Raw genomic sequence first — 17,788 nt, forward strand, 5'->3', positions numbered from 1 at the left:
GTCATCTTCCAGTCCTCATGACAGGGAAACGCCAGTCCGCCAGGTAACTTTGCCAAAAGGTGATCCAGTTGAAAGACAACTTCCCATCTCCCACTCTCATGCCCTGTACAGTAGATCATTCTGTGTTCCACTGTAATGCCTTTCCTTGGGTTTGGGTAAAAAGTAGGAGAGAATGTGGGCCTGTGGCCCAGGTGGGTCAAGTTGTGACCCGGCTCACCTTGACTCTTCTCTCAGCCCCACCTGAGGTCCTCAGAATAAAGGAAGTCCCATTCTATTTTTACAAGATCAAGTAGGAGGGGAGAGGAAGTTTTTCATTCACTTTCTGTTTCTCTTTTGGCCCTTCAGTCTCTGGTCCCAAGGCTTCTATTTCAGACCGTTCAGAGCCTTCTTAACATAGGTGTCTCTGGTTTCTGAGAAGTCTTCTCGATAGCTTTCCCATCTTCCCATTGGCTTTTCTCAGCTGGCTGCTAATGTGGGTCTTCAGTTCATGAATGTTTTTCTCTGGATGCAAGACACTAGAGATGGTCATTGGTGGGTCAGCAGCCACTTCTTACTCCTGCGTTTCTCAGCACAAGGACAAACTTTGCACAGGAACCAGGTAGACTAGAAGACTTCGAGGCCCCTTCCAGTGATAAGATTCTGCCATTCACCACAGGTCTTCAGACTAAGGTAGGATGCCCCTGTGTCGTGGGTGTTGGGGGAAGAAGGGGAATTCTCCCTCCCTGGAGGTCTTGGATGACCACTTACCAAGGATGCTGGGATCTTTCATCCCTTCTGGGTTGGGCTAGATGGCCCCTGAGGCCCCTTCCAATTTTGGCTTTTGGGGATTCTGTGGCTATAAAAATGTCACTGTCCTCAGTTTTTATTTTGGTCCAATTGACAGCCTCCCACCACCACCATTTTGAAAATTACTGTATACAATGTCAGAGCTGAAGCGGATTCTTCAGAATAATTATTCCTGCCTACCCTCCCCCCATTTTACAGAGGACAAAATCAAGGTCTAGAGAGGGCTTGTCCTATAGTTCAGACAGGTAGCAGCCAGGATGGTACACAGACCCAGGTTGAGACTCTATCTCATCCATTGCTCTTACCACAGGGCCACAATGCCTTCTTCACTGCACACACCACCAAGATCAGAATCTTGTGATCAGTCCCACGATAACTCGGATAATTCCAGCTGGACAAAGAGAAATCTGAAGGCCCCACTGACTGGCACTTCTGCCAAGAGTAGACAGGGCTTGTTTTCAATGGCAGGCTGCAGCTAGAGACCCTCCCCGTTCAGGAGCGAGGGCAAGGCACGAAACACAGGTGCAGACTCCCGAGGGGGACATGTCATTTCCAACGGGCTCCAACATAAACACGCCTGGGTGACGTCTGCCAAAACGGGGCAATACTTGTAGCTCATCTCTGAGCCTGACACAGAGGGTGGGGCACCTGCCCCGGAGATGCCCAGCTCCAGATAAGGTGACAAGAGACTTTGTGGGCAATGAGACCAAAGTCGGGGCTCTGCAGGAATAATGCCCGGCTGTTCTCTTTCCCCCCTCCACTCACCCCTCCTCCAGAAGGGGACAGCCCTTTGTCAAAGGACCAGCTCCTCGGTGGCCGTAGGTGAGCAGATGCTGTTTGGTCCAAGATCCAAATTAGCAAGTAGGCGTCAAGGTGCTGGCCGGGCTCCAGATGGGACATGCTGCTGAAATCAACACAAGCCTGTTGTCTCATCTGTGTGATGTCAGCATTGGGCAAGGCTCCTAGCTTTAGAAGGAACCTCAGAGGGGCCATCCAGTGCAACTCCTTCAGTTTACAGATGAGGAAACTGAGGCCCAGGAAGGCCAGAGAATCATTGCTTTAGAGCTAGGAGGAAACAAAGAAAGAAACTTTATTAATTTCCTATGTGCCAGGCACTGTCATAGGTGCTCTACAGCAACTCAGTGAATCTTGATGTGAACCCAAGCCTACAGAAATCTATGCCCGCCATCCTTTGTGCCTCAAAGAATCTGATTCCCTTTGCCTGAGACCCAAACAAGGACCCAGGGTTTCAGGATGACTCGAGCTGCTTCTTTCTCTGGGCTCTGGGTGAATCCAAGGCCAGCGTTCTATTGCCTCATCTCATGTACAGGAACAGATGAATGGCCCTACACAATGCCTGCCCTTATTCAGGCCACCGCTCTCTCAGCGCTCGCTCATGCAATCCCCTGAGCTCATTCCGGCCTCCTTTGTGAGCCGCTGTATTGTCAGCGGCTACCAAGAATATGACATCGACATAGGAAGTCGGAACAGATGAAGAGGGCAAGCCCAGGAGCCAGCGACACAGGCCGGCGGCCCCTTGTCTTGTTCCTGCACACAGCGGCCACTCAGGGAGTGCGGGCTGACTCAGAGTGAGTAATGGAGTCAACACTGAGCGTCATGCAGCAAACAGCTGGGCCCCACTCCACAGACACCCGCGCACCTTGACAGAGTCTCTGGGCTGAGGCATGAAGCAAAGAGCAGATTTGGGCTCTCCATGCACCCCTGTCTTTCAGAGGACCAGAGATCTAGGGTTAACAGGGACCTGGAAGACTGTCTAGTCCAATGCCCTTATTCTATAAATGGGGAACCTGAGGCCCAGGCAGGGTAAGGCACCTGTCTACAAGTCACCCAGTTGGTCTTAGGGGAAGGATTGGAACCCAACTCCTCTGACTCCAGAGGACTCCTCCCCACCACCCCTCTGTAGAATATAAACTTCCTGAAGGTAAGGACTGTTTCTTTAATATTTGTATCTCCAGAATGGTCCCCGGCACATAGTAGGTTCCTTTTTTAAAAACTGCTTTGTTTTAAGTCTGGGTCTCCCTGTTTCTCCCGGGCTGGGGGCAGCGGCCGCTCATAGGAGGCTCCATCTATGTGTGGGGGCTCTGACTTGTGCCGTGTCCCACCTGGGCTGGTTTGACTCTCCTTAGGTGGTCCGGCTCCCCCAGCCACAGCCTCCCCAAAAGGAGGGCTCACAAGAGCACATCAGCAGGCCCGGCCGTGTTGTGGGCTTTTAATAAGCATTTATTGAACTGAATGATTCTACTAACCCATCCCTCAGAGCTTTGAGCTCTCCCTCCAAAGGGAGATGGAGTCAAAGGCCCTCTATTCATTTCCCAGGTCTGCCACTAATTAGCTGCGGGACCTTGTGCAGGTCACTAGGACTCTGTGGGCTTCAGTCTCCTCATCTGTAAAGTGAGGACTTGGGGTAGATGGTCCCTAAGTTTCCATCTCCAAATCTACACTCTGATTATCCAGGTTCTCTCGTCCAATAGCTCAGGCAAGATGGCAGTCTAGCATCTGGACAAAGGCAAATAGCCCACGTGGGGATCAGACCCTTGTCGCACTTAGCCTGGATCACGTGACTCCCCTGCTCAAACACTGTTTACTGCTTTCTTTTAGCTGTTGGGTAAAGTCCAAACTTCTTAGTCTGGCATTCAAGGCCCTCTACAATCAGGCTCCAATTTAGCTTTCCCCACCCCTGAGAAACTAGACAATGCCCCACTTCTCAAACTTGCACTGCTCTTTCCTCCCTCCGTGCATTTGCCCACAGCAATTCCTATCCCTGGAATAAACTGCCACTGCCCCCATTCTCCTCTTTTGGAAGCCTGCAGCCTTTGGGATCCAGTTCCACTGATACCTTGTAGGACCACAGATTGAGATTTCCAAAGGACCATTGTATTGAAACCCGTCTTTCAAGAGGAGGAAACTGAGGCTGAGATCAAGTGATTTACCCAGGACAACCCAGCGAATAAGTGTCTGGGGCAGGATTTGAACTCAGGGCCAGCACTCTGCTGTAGCACTCAGAGCCTTTACTGATCCCTTCCCAAGTAGAAACAATATCTCCTCTTTGGGATTTCTTCGAGTACTTTGTACTTTTTCTATCCACGGATAATCCCATTATTGCTATGAGAATCCATGAGGATTGAGATCTGGAAGGGACCTTATCTCATCTAATCCAACCCCTTCACTTTACAAGATGAGGAAACTGAAGCCCACAGCAGGGGGGTCATTTGCCCAAGAACCCACAGGCACTGAGTGGCAGGACAGGGATCTGAATCCAGGTTCTAAAGGTAGTTCTTTTCCCACTGTGCCTTGATTCACGTACCTGGGTGGTTCTGCTCTCTCCTATCCCCCAAGGCAGTCAACACCGTACCCCCTTCAGAGAAGGCGCTCCCTCAAGGCTGGTGGACATCCTCTTCCGCTGCCTTTTTCTCAGGACCTACATGAGGTTTAATCGTCGGAGTTGGACTGGCCACTGAGTCCCACAACAAGAGACATTGCTGATGGCCTCGCCTGAGGGGCAAAGGCATGGAGGGACAGGGGAAAGGGAAGAGGGCCTCAAGGAAAAGGAGATCACATTCTTTTCTTAGATTAAGGGTCTTAGTCTCCATAAGGAGAAGGATAACACTGAGTCTTGGACGGAAGGGGGTCACTGGGCCTCTGGCACGATGATCCTCAAGCCACAGCAAAAGAAAGTTGGTCAGGCAAGGATGTCCCTCCCACCTGACCTGGTACACCCAGTCTTTACCAAGCTCTCGCCATACCTCCTGGCTGACACGGGTATTTCTGGGTACTTCACCGCCATTGCTCCATTGTTCTATGCGAAGTGGTGGGTTCTTGCTCAGGCTAATCTGATTGATGCCTGGACTCTGATGTTTTGGGCAGGGAAATGCCAGGGAATGGCTGGTGAGGTCCTTAGTTGATTAGTACAGGGCGTGGAGATTACCAGCATGGAAGATTCCAGTAAAGGGCAGGCGGGTCCTGGGGAGGGAGTGTAACAGCACCAGAAGTAACCGGCCTAAGGGGAGGCCAGGCTCAAACACTAGAGAAGGCTTTTGGACTACCACACTGGGTGAAGTGAAGTTGCTTTAAGACATCTGTAAACAACCATATAGGACTGGGCAAAATTAAATCTAACATTTCAATCCAGTGTGACAGCATTTCTTAAGTTTCTGCTATGTGTTAAGCACTATGTTAGAGATACAAAGATAAAAGAACAGTTCCTGCCTTCAGAATGCTTACATTCTAGGTGGGAGGGGGAGTCATGTTTCTCCATTTACATAGCTAAATAGATAAAAAATCTAAAGCCATTTTGTTGGGAGTAGCATAAAAAGGGGAATACCGACTGCTCAGTATGGTAAGAAGTCACCCTCATTTCATAGGATCAGAGATTTAGACATGGAAGGGACCTTTAACTCCTTCATTTTACAGATGAGGAAACAGAGGCACCAAAAAGTGAAATGCTTTGCTTTGGCTCAGACAGCCACAACATCAGCTAATAAATAAGGTAGCTGAAATAACAGCCAGTAAGAGCCTGAGCCAGGATTCAATCCACTGAACCCCCCAGCCCCCTCCCAAGTTAAGCCTATTAGCTCAGTCTCCACCCAGACACAGGGCATGGCTGAGGAAAATGGGACTGGCTCTAAGTTTTCTGTCTCTTTTTGCTTGGTCTCTGACCAAATTCTAAGTAAGATCTGCAGGGCCAGAGAGCCAGCGAGTTAAAGTTCACAAAGTGTGACACCCTGCAGAATTCCTTTGCCAGAGATGGCAGAGAGCCGAGCGAGCTCCCTCTGTGTGGGGTTTTCTCTCCCTTGTCAGCTCACCTCTCACCGCTTTCCCTTTAAGCAAGTGGAAGGGGTTGATGTCCTTGTGAAGGCCCTGTAGCTGCCCTTGGAGCATCTTGGGGGAGTTCTGTCCTTTGGGAACATGAAGCTGCCACCTCCCATCAAGGCTGCCATTTGTTCAGTGCGCTTTTCAGATCATTTGCAATTGGGAAGTACTTACCGCCCAACCACAGTTTCTGCTCAGGAGCACAGCACCAATTAGCCTATTAAGATATAGTTTGGTTTCTACATTGCTGGAAATTTGAATAATCTCCAAGATGAAAGGGCTCAAAAATTGGAGAGCCGGGAGACTGAGGGGACAGTGAAGGCTCTGGAATGAGAATTCTTACACATTAATGAGGTATGCAAATTCCTCAAAGAGCTCTCTCCAAGTCCACAGCAGTCTGTCCTGGTGGCCAATGAAGAGCTCCCAGGAAATTGTTCTTTGAGGGACTCAGGGAGCCAGCGGAAGAAACAATGGCCTGTGCTCCAATGGGGACTTTGGCCTGGCCAAGTTCTTCAGTCCTTGGTCTGCTTCGTTCAGCATTGGTTTGAAGAGCTGATTCTAGTACCTGTCCGATGGGGCTGACGCATTTGGGGGGTGAAGATGGGGAGGGGGAAGGCAGGTGTTTTCAGGACCAGGAGGCAGCAAGGTTCAAATCACTGGACTAGGAATCAGAAGACTTGAGTTCAAATCTTAGCTTACCACCTGTGTGATCTCTGGCAAATCACTTCACCTCTCTTTTTCCTTACATATAAAATGAGGGCATTGTACTAGGTGACCTCTAAGAAGCCTTGATAGGGAAGAGGGAGCGGAGCCAAGATGGTGCCAACAGCGATCTAAGGCCCATGTTTCAGTATGTTTCAGAGCACTGGAGTGAAAACTAAGTGAAGACCCACTACCAACATATACACACAGATCTCAGGCTGCAAGGTACCTGCCCTTTTGTGGAATAGAAGATGTGTAATGGTAGTGAGCGTCTCATTTTTGTCTGTGCATCCCTAGTTCTAACACGACACCTAGTGAGCACTTAAGTGGTCTTGAATTGGCATCCTCCCCTTGCTCAGTCCGACTTTTCTCCTTCCAGGCTACTGCTGAGGTTCATTTCAAGCCATAGTCTTCCAGAAGAGGGCTCCCAAGAATGATGTTACCCTCAGCATTCCTCGGGGGTGCCATGGACCCTGGCCACTTCCAGGTGAGGCGCTATGGACTTTGGTCACTTTTCTTAGAAAGTGACTCCTTCTAATGAGTCCTAATTCAGGCTCTGAATGAAGATTATGATTAGCATCTCACATTTACCCAGCTTCCACCCACCTTTCCCATACTGACTTCTTCTGGGCAAACCTTCCCTGAAAAAGGTTTTCATGTGTTATTCTCACCACGAGAAGTCTCAAAAGTACTTTTCCAGCCTTATATGTCATACAGACACACAGACACAGGCAGACACGCACACACAAACACCCTTCTCAACAGCTGCTTAGTGAAGGTATTCTTTCTTTCTCTCCTCAAACCCAGAGCTTAGCACAATACCCGGCACATAGTAGGTCCTTCATAAATGTTTGTTGATTGACTTACTCAAACACCCTGCCCAGTTCTAGACTCATGAATCATGCTCCGATCAGTTTTGTAGTGCCTGCATAGGTTGGGTCAGTCTTCTCCAGGAGACCTCACTCATCATCCCTGTAACTTTCTAGATCTACAATACAATCTCTTCAGGAGCTGGACTTCTCTTTACTTCTGAATTTGCATTCCCAGCACTTAGCGTGGTGATTACATAGTAAATGCTTAATGAAGGTTTTCTCGTTCATTTCACAGGACTACTCTTCACACACACCAGGATTTGTGGTCACCTGGGTTCAAATTCCAATTCTGGCACTTACAACCATGTGACCTTGGGCAAATCACTTAATTTCTCTGGACTTCAGTTTCGTAGTCCATAGAACGAAGGTGATGGAGATGACGTCCAAGGATCCTTCCAGTTCTAAATCTGTGATTGCATAATCCTATATTTCAAGCAGATTTGAACACTAGCCCCTGCCCTTCTTCTCCTGGGGTCTCTTCCCTCTGGACATTGACAAATGCCATTTCCTCATTCCCAGCATGTATCACTTCCTTGTCTCTGCCTTCTGAAATTCTTCTCCATCCACCAAGGCTCACCTCAGGTGTCACCTCCATGAAGCCTTCCCTGATTCCCCCATCCCCACCCCTTTCTCTGCTGCCAGTGATCATAGAGGCTTTTTCTGAATTTCAGCTTTGTCTCCAGCTCCTGTTCCTAGACATCATGACTATTTGTGCACTTGACAGCTGTCCCTTCCCTCGTTAGATTATAATCTCCCTGAGGACAAGACCAAGTCATTTTCTCATTTTGTACCTGGAAGAAGAATTCAGTGCCTTGCACGTGGTGGTTGCCTAAAATATTTTTTTTTAAATTAACTCCTCATCTGAATCCTGTGTCAGGTGGGGAATTATTCTTCCCTCCTTTTAGATAAATGAAAAAATTACCATTGAGCCAATCAAATAGCAGAGAGGGGAAAAAAGCAGCTTAAAATAATTGGGATTAGAACAGGACTTTTGACCCCTATTCTTCACGTAAGCTCTCTGATTCATGGATGACACCAGTGGAATATCGTTCTGGTATTTTCTCCCCTTTTTTTTTCTCTGCCTAATTTCATCCCATTTTCCCAGAAATGCTTTATCTTTCCTCGTCCCTCATGAGCCAACATGATATAGTGGAAAGAATGTTGGTTGTGGTTTCAAGGACCTTGACTCCACTTCCAGCTAGCCACTGATGGCTGGGTGACCTTGAGCAAGGACCTTCCTCTCTCTGGGCCTCAGCTTCCCTACCTAGAAATGAAGGGCTGGGACTAGATCCAAGTCTCTTAACCTGGGGTCCGTGAACTTGCTTTTAAAAATTATCTTGATAATTATCCTTTTTTCAATCTAAGTCTTTTCCTCTGTAAGTCTATATAATTTTTTTGCATCTAAAAACAGGATTCTGAGAAGGTACCCATAGGCTCCCCCCAACTTCCAGAGGGGTCCAGGACACAAACATGGCTAAGAAACCCTAGATTGGATGATTCCTCCCAGATCTTTGTCCTATTCAGAATTGCCAACAACTGGATAAAACTGGGTGGATATTTATCTTTCCACTGTCTGCAGAAAAAAAAAAAAGATAGATTAAGGAAATTCAGATGAATGAAGATTGTAGGAGTAATGTTTGAATGTTTTCAGATAACTTTTTTCAAGCATTTTCATCCAATCCCCATCATTTCGATGTGGAAGGCACCTTCAAGATGATTGTGTCCTCATCCTCACCTTTACAGATGAGAAAACTGAGACCCTGAGAGGTATAGTGTCTTGTTCCAGGTCATACCCTAAGGAAGTGGAAAGGTTGGACCTTGAACCCACTGTACTACCCACTTCCTTACAGCAGCAGCAGTACCATAATTAACAGTAATGGTGCCCTGAAAGGCAGTGAGGCCTAGCAGGGAGGGGGTTGTCAGATACATTTTCACAGCTTCTCTCCTACATACATTCCCTTTCCTTCACCAGTGCAGCCAACAGCCCTGCCTGGACTATAGCAGCAGCCTCTTAATCAATCCGTGCCTCTCCAATCCATCTTCCACTCAACCACCAAAGGGATTTCCCTAAAGTATGGCTCTGACCATGTTGCTGTCCTCCTCAAAGGACTCCAATGGCTCCCTACTACCTTTAGGTCTGTCTTTGAAGGCCCTTCCCAACCTGGTTCCACCTTTTGATTCCCCAGCACTTGGCACCATGCCTGGCACATTGACCAATTTGCTGACGGATGGCTGGCTTTGGAGACAGTAGACCTGGGTTCAAATCCCACCTCTGACATTTATTACTTCAGTCATTTCATTCTAATTTAGGACTAGTCCTTTAGCCTCTTAGAACAACTCTCTAAGACTGATCTACAAAGTCAGAAGTTGAGATCTGCCTGATGGAAGGAGCTCTTCTAGCTGAGGAGGTCCCGGAGCCTTCCTGTAGTTTCATGTTATAATTCTACCATAAACTCTGTGCTATCCACCATTTCTGGATTTTATAGCCCTGGCTCTGGAGTTTGGATTCTGCCTCTGATGGGACCTTAGACAAGTCAGTTAGTCTCTCTAGGCCTCACTTTCTTCTGTGGAATGATTGATAGGAAAGGATTTGATGGGCTCAGAGGTCCTTTCCAGCCCTTAGCCCTGTGAACCCTGCTCTTAACAGCTCATGGTCCAGTTGGAGAAATGGGACACAGAGATTGTAGAGAATAAGGCTTAGAGCTAGAAAGGACTTTGGAGGTGATCCCTTCTAGGCGATGTAACTAGTGCAGGGTAACCAGGGCACTAACACCCAGCAGGTCATCCTTCCTCCCTGACAGCCATTGCCACATTTCATCTGTCTTCCCTATTCTTATATCACATGGTATATCCAACCATAAGCCACCATCCCTAGGGTCCTGTCACTAATACCCCTCTTTCAAGGACTGCCTTTTCTCCCCTCCAACTTCCATGGAAGGTCATAGATTTGGGAGGCATGGGCTACCCTTTCTCTCAGAATGACCATAACTGTCACTCCTATCTTCTGCCTCATTACTGTGCCCCCTATCCAACTAATTTTGCCTTAGGCACAAAAACCATCATTCATAATGTCTTTGTCTAGAACAGGGGTTCTTAATTTTTGTGTGTCAGAGACCCTTTTTGCAATCTGGTAAAGGTTATGAACCACTTCTCAGAATAATGTTTCTAAAGGAACTGCTAAATTTTTGTGAGATGTTAATGAAAATAGAAATGTAACTTTTTCCCACCCAGATCCTAGGCTTATCTCAGGCATTACGTTACCTGAGTGACTGTTGTACATCCCCGGAGGAAGTTTCCACACTGAAAACTCTCTACATTAATGAAGTCACAAACTCAGCCTCTCCACTTCTTCTCTCTGCCAAAAAAAAAAAAATATTCTCTTAGAAAAATCCAACTCTATTCAAATGAAGAAAAAAAGATTTGTAAACATATGTTGTGAAATATGAAGAATCTGGGGATTAACTGACCACTCTAGTGATTATGAAAATGGCAGACTATTTTTAAAAAGGGGGATTTTTCACCATCCTTCATTAGGATCTGATTGCCTCGCCCATTAGCATTTGCCTCTTTGATTATCTTGCTTGCAAAATGCCGTAGATATTCACATTAATGGACAAAGAAAGTGGACGTGGTGCTCTTGATTAAACTCCTCCATAATCATTTGGAATAATTCTTCTTCATTCACAGAGTGAATTGTTTCTATGCCCTCGAATAATAATAATGTACATTGAGGTTCAGTAAATTAGCATGAATATTATCCACCCTGGGGATGAGCTTCCACTTCGAAGACCATGGAAAAAAATTTGGTCCGGATATGAAGGCTCAGGTGAGTGATTGGAAAGAAAGATAACTTCTTGGCACATTTCAGCATAATGTTCTGACATTACCCTCCATATCTGAGTTCAAATAGTTGCAAATACAGACATAAACAGAAATGAAGCTGCTTCCCCCATCTCCCTCCAATGCAATTTTGCTTGGGATTAGGGGACAAGACTGTTGAGTTTAAAATGTGGTAGTTAACTGATGTAGAAAGAGAAAATCTGGCCGAAGTTCCAAGGTCTTTTCCTAATATCCAAGTCTATTAGAAGGTGGAGAACGCTCCTGAACTTGGAAGTCAGAAGACCTGAGTTCAAATTCTAGCTGTCTTTTCTCTAGGACTCGGTTTTCTCATCAGGAAAATGAGGGAATTCTGCCCAGGGACCCATCAGGTCACTCCCAGCTCTGACATTCTATGATCTAGAATAGCTTCCCACTGGATCGCTGTGTTCTTCAAGGGCCTGCCCAGCTCAAACATTTGGCGATTCTGTCATGATGAGGTAAGAAGCTGTGATTTGATAGGCCGCTCTACAGAATGTGTTCTGATGTCCAGATTCTTGATGCAGAGGGCTAGAATTGTCACCGCTTCCTGGTCCTTCTCCTTCAGCGTTCTCTTCTCAGGTGCCAACAGTAACATCGAACCAGAAACTGAGGCCAAGAAGGGAGCTTGGGGTTCCTCCATTCCAACCTCTTCATCGTGGATGTGGAGCCTGAGTGACTGGCCACGCTGCTAGCAGCAGAGCTGGGGCTTGGGGTGTTCAGCCTGGGGAATGGAGGACTTGGGGGTACATGATAGCCATCTTCCAGTACTTGTTGTTGTCCTTGGTCAATCACCCAGTCCCATCCAATTCTTTGTAGCTCCATGCACCCGCAGCATGTCAATATTGTCCATGGGGTTTTCTTGGTAAGATACAGGAGTGGTTTGCCATTTCCTTCTCCTGTGGGTTAAGGCAAACAAAAGTTAAGTGACTTGCCCAGAGTCACACAGCTGGTGAGTGTTTGAGGCCGGACTGGGACTCAGGTCTTCCTGACTGTAGGCCCAGTGCTCTATCCGCCAAGCCACCTAACTGCATCATCTTCAAGGATAAGAAGACCCATCTCCCACAAGAGACATTTCTCACAAGAAACAGCCTTGGTTCTGTTTGGCCTCAGAGGGTAGACCTAGGACCATTGGGTAGAAAGGAAAAGAAGCCATTTGAGGCTTGAGACAAGAAAAAGCCCCCAGACACTGTGCTGCAACCAGATTGTGTCTATTCCCTAAGTCCACCATTCTGTCTCTTGCTTTCCTGCATTCAACATTACACTTGCAAGCTCATACACACATGCACACACACACACACACACACACACACACACACACACACACGAGTCACTGATACACATATACACACTCTTACATACATACTCACACACAGTTACACACATACACCTATGCATAGTCACACACACTCAGTCACACACATATACACACACTCATATACAAAGCCACACATACACACCAACATACTATGCCATATATGCACCCACATACATTAATCTTAATGAAAAAAACACTTATTCATTCTACCAGCTGACTTCTTAAAGGAGCCAGATCCTTCTTTCTGACTCCTGGGAAGCGTCAGACAAAGTTAAAAGGATTTATTCACCCTTCATGGCCACAGTGTGCCCATCTACAATGAGAGATGGACAGGTCACCCAAAGCCACATGTGTCTCCTTGTCCTTCCCCACTCTTAAGTCTTCACAAAGAAGTCCTGTGTTAGGATGGATAGGGCATTGGACAGCTTCAGGAGGAGCTGGGATTGAACTCGCCCCTCAGGCCCTTATCAGCTGCATTATTTTAGACAAGTTATCTAAACTCCCTGGGCCTCAGTTTCCCCATTTGTAAAATGGGGAAGATAACAATAGCCCCCAACTACACAGGCCTGTTGGGAGTAACAAATGCCGTAATGTATGTGAAGCAGTTTATAACCTTTAAAGCACTATGTCAACACTGTGACTTCATTATTATTGTTACAAAGCAAAGAAGGAGGTTCTAGGAACATCCAGCTGATTCAGTCCCCCCAAATTCCATTCTCACAGAAGCTCCATATGATGTCTGCAGAGGAGAATTTCTCCATCATGGTACGGCTGTCTAGTTGTCTCTATCTCCCTGCCCCCGGCATTCTTCTTCCTGTGCTGAGCTTTGCCGGAACTAGAAATTAAGAGCCATCAAAACATAATTGGATTTAGAGCTGGAGAGGGCCTTTGAGATGATCTAGCCTGCCCCCAGCCCCTCATTTTACAGATGGGGAAACTGAGGATCTGTTTCGTCTTCTGTAGAACTTGCCCAAGGTTACCTGGGTAGTACAAATCAGCTGAGGCTGGATTCAGACCCAGCACCATTTCTAGTCTACTGCCTCCTGGTTCTCTCTCAGAGAGGGTAAGTAAGACGAAGCATTTACCAAGGGAAGTTACAAGGGGAAATTGCCTATGTGAACATCAGAGGGAGCCCTATGTGGTGGTGGAATGCTGCAGGAGAGTGAGACCGTCTTGCACAGTCCTTCTTTTCTCTCCCAACTTTCTTGGTCCCTCTGTGCTCTGTAAATGCCCTATAGGCCACACTTGTAAAAAAAAAAAAAAGAAAAGAAATCACCCCCTTCAGACATTTCTATCATAAATGGCTCCTCATTTATCAAGTCAAAGACAGGGCCTCACTCAGTTACTGGCCCTTGGCTCAATCCCCAGCCTGTGACAGGACGTCCAGGAGGACCAGGGGTTGGTTTTCCAGCTCTATAAAGGGGTAGGATTGGCCACTGTGGAGGAATGAGTCGCCCTGTCGTGGAGAAGACAAAGGACCCAGGAATCCCAACATGTGAAGGAGAAGGAGAGCTTGGCAGAGCTGGGGCTTGGCTAGCTCAGGGGTGGTATCTCTGGAGGACCACCCCTTCTCCTCATCATGATTTCCCATCAGCCTAAAGGCCAGCACAGCTGAGGTTCTGGCAACTGGCCCCAGCAGGGGCTGAGCCGTAGACGTTTTCTTTGCCCTGAGCCCCTCTTTCCTTGATTCTCCTGCTCAGGGCCTCGGCCTTTCAGTTTTAACCTTTCTCCTGTTGAACTTTGTGGTGCCTCCTAATCAATGTCAGCCAACAAGTATTTATTAGACAGCTGCTGCATGCCTAGTATTGTGCTAAGGACTAGAGACGGAAAGGAGACCAAAGCACGTCTCTGCTCCCAAGATCACGATTCAATAGGGGAGACAATGTGCAGCCAACTTGGGGCAATGACAATGTTTGCAGGACAAATTGGAGGTCATCCACAGAGGGAAGGTACTGGCAGTGAGGGAGAGTGGGAAAGTCTGTCTGTAGAAGGTGGGATTGTGGCTGGGACTTGAAGGAAGCCGTGGAGGCCAAGAGGCGAAGATTAGGAGGGAAATAATTATAGGCCTACAGGATGGCCAGTGAAAATGCTCAGTCAGGAGATGGAGTGTTTTGGGCAAAATACAGCAAGGAGGCCATTGTCACTGGATCACAGAGGGGAAGGTTTGGGGGCAAAATATAACAATTACACTTTTGGACACATCGAGATGGAAGAGTCCATGAGGCATCCAGATTGAGATGCCCAGTAGGCAGTTGAAGATATGAGACTGGAGATCAGCAGAGTGATTAGAGCCAGATAAAAAGGTCTGGGAATTACCAGCATAGAGATGATCATTGAATTCATGAAAGCTAAGAAGATCACCTAGTAAAACACCATAGATGGAGGAGAGGACCCAGGGCAGAGCCTTTGAGGACACCCACGAAAGAGAACCAAGTATTTTCACAAAATCCTAGAGAGAGGTATCAGTGAGAAGAGGGTGAAGGACAGTGTGAAAAGCTAAAGAGAAGGGGCAGCTAGGTGGCGTAGTAGATAGAGCACTGGCCCTGAAGTCAGGAGGGCCTGAGTTCAAATTTGGCCTCAGACCAAACACTTGACACTTACTAGCTGTGTGACCCTGGGCAAGTCACTTAACCTCAATTGCCTAAAAAAAAAAAGCTGAAGAGAAGTCAAGAAGGATGAGTATGGAGAAAGGGCCATTAAATCTGGCAACTGAGATCATTGGTAACATTGAAGAGAGCAGTTATCCTTAAAACCATGATCCTATGAACAGAGTTTGCCTTGTTCACAATTTTGCTGAGTGCCAAGCCTTAGAAATGATGGACATGGACTGATGGGGAGGGAATCAGAACAATGGAGTGACCAACCACCGAGATCCAGAGGACCAATGGTGAAGCATGTTAATCCACCTCCTGAAAGAGAGGTGATGGATTCAGGGCATAGAAGGAGACACCAAGTTCTGGGCATGTCCGATGCAAGAATGTATTTGGCTTGGCTAGGCACGTTTGTTACAAGAGTTGGGTTTGGGTTTTTTTGTTGTTCTTCTTTATTTTCATTGAGGAGTGGGGGAGGTAGGAGGGAAAGATTTTTTATTAACGGAAAAATTATTTTTTAAAACAGAGAATAAGCAAGTGAAGAGAACAGTTACTGTAAAGAGCCCAATATTTACAACTCCAGCCTGCTGAAGAACTTTTGGAGTGAGTAGTGCCACCACAGCCCCTACCCCATTTCAAGGCCTCTTGAACTTCTGGCCTTACTGTGGGGTCTTGGGACAGAGGGGGCTTTGTTGCTGCTTTGTCCCAGGCCTAAAGAGCAGCTGCAAATGTGCCAGCTTCCTGGATGTAACACTTCCCTACTGTGCCTGTCCCTAGGCCCTCTTGGCCTCACTGCCTTTTGTCTTCTGTGTTTAATTCTATTCCCACTGAGCTGATTCCCTAATTTGCTTTGTCAACAGCTGCTCTCAAGGAATCAATGCTTCCTGATTGCCTGATCTTGGATTCCTTTGCCAGCCTGGCTTGTTATTCCCTGTTCCACTCCAAAATGGCAGCCTCGACTAGATGGAAGAGCAATGGATGTGTCATCAGAGGATCTGGGTTCAAGCGCTGACTTTTTTGCTTGCTTCCCATAAGCAAGTTAACAGCTTCCTTGCTTCCTTGGCAACTTGCTTGAGGAATTTATTTTTAAAAATGGGGAAGGGAGCATGTTGACTGCGATGATGAAAGTTGTGATCCCAAGAAAAACTAAACCATAGACCCAGAGGACCTAGACCATCACACAGGACAATGACTGATGAGTTTAATTATACTCTGAACCTGGGTCATAAAGAAAAGAGGCTTGTTATGGGATCATACTGAGAGTCTGCCCAGTGACAGCATGTATTTGTGTGTGTGTGTGTGTGTGTGTGTGTGTGTGCATGCACCACACACATGTGTGTGAGAGAAAGAACTGGTATAAAAGATGCCCTCACATGAACAAACAATGCTCAAGGACTAGACAAGGATAAAGCACTTCTATTCTAGCAGGGAGAGATGATGCGCAGGTCTCTGTGAGGGCACCCAGCATCTGAAATTGGAGAGAGTCTTGGAAGTGGCTTTGCTATATCTTGATGATCTCAAGTGAAGCATGGAAGGGGAAGAGAAGAGGAACACACAGGATAGGATGGCAGAGAAAAAGGAAGGGTCGGGAAAATCAACTCATGTAATCAGGATGTACAAGGATACATCTATACAAAGAAGTGCTAGAGGGAGCGGTGGTCACTCAAAGCTCACTCTTACCTGAACTGGTCAAAGGAGGGAAGAACACACACACACACACACACACACACACACACACACACACACAGAGCACAGAGTTGGGCACAAAAATACATTTCATTCAACAGGAAAATAGGAAGAAAAGGTGAGAAGGGAGAAAGAGGAATCAGAGGAAGGTAAGGATTATTCTTAAGCAAAATAAACTCAAAGCAAAGATGTATGAAAATATTTATGATCTTTTTGAGGCAACAAAGAATGAGAATCTAAGGTGGGGGGCACTGTCAATTGGATAATGGTTGAACAAGTTATGTTATGTAAATGTGATGGAATATTATTGTGCTGTAAGAAATGATGAGGGAGATAGTTTCAGAGAAACCTGGGAAGACTTACATGAACTGATGCAGAGTAAAGTGAACAAAACTGGTAGAATAAATTATTTTACACACACACACAGACATTCTATGGGGAGAAAATGACATGTACACATATAAGTAAATTCAATATAAGGTAGACAGCATAGTATAAAAATGAATAGAGAGCTGGCCTCAGAGCCAGGAGGGTCTGGGTTCAAGTCCTGCCTCCGATATATGATGGCAGTATAATTCTGGACAAATTATTCTACCTCTCAATGCTCTAGGCAGCTCTCTAAGAGCGGAAGTTGCAGATAAGATTGGTGGAGAGATTTGTATCTGGGAATTCCCTATATTGATCAAATCATAGGTCTAATACCTATTTCCTTCCCTAAGTATAAGGCAATTTTATGGGAAGAAGGAGGACTCCAACAGTTTTGGCTGGGGAGGAAGGGGCCAGAGTGGTGAGGGAATAGAATGGAAAATCATTTGTCTAGTGCTTATTACACGTACAGCCCTGTGTTAGAGTCACAAATAAAAAAGCAAGACAGTCTTAAGAATTTCACATTCTAATTAGGGGAGATAACACATATAGGAAGTTCCAGCTACAGAACAATGGAAAGGCCTGTTTATTCTCAGGCTATAGGAGCAGATTGGATGACAAAGCCAGTAATCTTTAGGGTGCAACCACAGGTTATACGGCAATGCCCTGGGGTTTAGAGGACACAAAGTCAGGGCAGATGGTAAGGCCTGGTGGGCTGGAGGGAATAGTGAACGGGCAGATGGTAAGGCTCAGTGATCCACCAGCTTACCCAAAGAATTATA

At 46.6% G+C, this 17,788-nt stretch overlaps 1 long non-coding RNA gene across 3 annotated transcripts; it reads left to right on the forward strand.

The window, feature by feature from the left end:
- Positions 1–264: 264 nt before the first annotated feature.
- Positions 265–16,839, forward strand: LOC110216426 (uncharacterized). 3 transcript variants are annotated; one of them, XR_002326758.2, is made up of 8 exons: positions 265–669; positions 1,097–2,728; positions 6,375–6,543; positions 6,698–6,805; positions 10,878–11,016; positions 11,346–11,506; positions 15,481–15,557; positions 15,815–16,839. It is a non-coding gene; the product is annotated as an uncharacterized LOC110216426 (long non-coding RNA). The 3 variants fall into 3 exon arrangements; XR_013485153.1 differs by lacking the exon at positions 6,375–6,543 and having other exon boundaries at positions 266–669; XR_002326759.2 differs by lacking the exons at positions 1,097–2,728; positions 6,375–6,543 and having other exon boundaries at positions 272–669.
- The last annotated feature ends 949 nt before the right edge of the window (positions 16,840–17,788 follow it).

The sequence above is a fragment of the Phascolarctos cinereus genome, unplaced genomic scaffold (genome assembly GCF_003287225.1).
Source record: "Phascolarctos cinereus isolate Bilbo 61053 unplaced genomic scaffold, phaCin_HiC Scaffold_3;HRSCAF=262, whole genome shotgun sequence".
In the NCBI taxonomy this organism is placed as follows: Eukaryota; Metazoa; Chordata; class Mammalia; order Diprotodontia; family Phascolarctidae; genus Phascolarctos; species Phascolarctos cinereus.